Source organism: Cyprinodon variegatus, unplaced genomic scaffold (genome assembly GCF_000732505.1).
Source record: "Cyprinodon variegatus isolate N-32 unplaced genomic scaffold, C_variegatus-1.0 Scaffold800, whole genome shotgun sequence".
Classification (NCBI taxonomy): domain Eukaryota; kingdom Metazoa; phylum Chordata; class Actinopteri; order Cyprinodontiformes; family Cyprinodontidae; genus Cyprinodon; species Cyprinodon variegatus.
The window spans coordinates 298,753-300,026 of record NW_015151253.1 but is presented as its reverse complement, the minus strand read 5'-3'; positions in this window follow the sequence as shown (position 1 = coordinate 300,026).

The window sequence follows — 1,274 nt, the reverse complement described above, 5'->3', positions numbered from 1 at the left end:
AACTAACAGGAGCGCGGGGCTGCTCGTCTGCTGCGGGCTGGATCTCTGCAGCGATAGGGGAATACAGGTCAGTGTCTGGATGTGGGGCTGAATACAACTTGGAAGTCACTGACCTGATTCAAAGTTCAGTCCGTTCGTGGAGAACACAGCTGAATCCAGACGGGAGGTTTGACCGCAGTTGCGGCGAGCGACACCCCCAGAGTTCCTAGAGAGCGAGTGGAGAGGGCGCCAGCCGATGCCGAGCAGCAACCAGTCCAGAAGGGAAATCCAAGGCCGAAGACAGAAGACAGTTCCAGTTTCAGAAGCTGGTAGAATCCAAGATCAGATACGACAAGATTGCTAGGAAACGTCCCACCAAAACACTCGAATAACCCGGCGCTGATGGGAGGCAAACACACAACCTAAATAGTAGAGACACCAGCTGGAAATGATCGGCGATAATGAGCCGCAGAACCAGTTAGACAGGGGGGCAGGGAGCAAAGGAAAAAACCAAACCATCATGACAGTATATTGACCTCATAAAAAATAGAATTTTTATTGAACGTAAATGAAAAGAAATTTCACTTCATGCAGCTCTCTTAATATATTTGAATCTTTTGCCCTGTTTGCCCCCATGAAAACACGCTGCCCCCCTCCTGGCCCCCTGGTATGTTTGGTCTAGATCCGCCACTGTTCCTCCCATTCACTAGACCTGGATATACTTTTGTATATTCTGCTGTAAAATCAGTCCTATATTTTTGTTTTTTACTCGAGGATTCAACCTCTGCCGTTTCACAGGATGCACAGCTTTGAGTGGTAACTAGGTGACTGTTAGAGAGTAACCCAGAGAAACTTATCGGACTGATCCAATCAGCTCTCTGACAACCAGTCGCCTGGAATATTTTTTGGACTTGTCCTATTTTTGTATATTTTGTTGAGGAGGCATAAAGCTTGACTCTGTGTCCTGGAATGCTTTGTTTTTACTTTGAGAAGTTGCCTGAATCTTTTGTCTTTCAGTATTTTGCTTGTTGTTGTTTTTGTTTTTTTCTGAAAAACAAACAACATAAGAAGTGTGCATGTGCAGCCATGTTTTAATGCTAAAATATTATTTTGTTTCCAGCAGAGTAGCTGACCAATCTAGCTATGAAGCAATATAGCGCAAAGAAAGAACCTGTAAAAAAAAAAGAAAAAAAAAAAGAAATATTGTGCAGCCTCTGACCAGGATGTTTGTATGGGCTGAATTTTGTTCCTTTATCATTGCATGCAAAAAAAAAATAAAAAAATAAAAATATGTC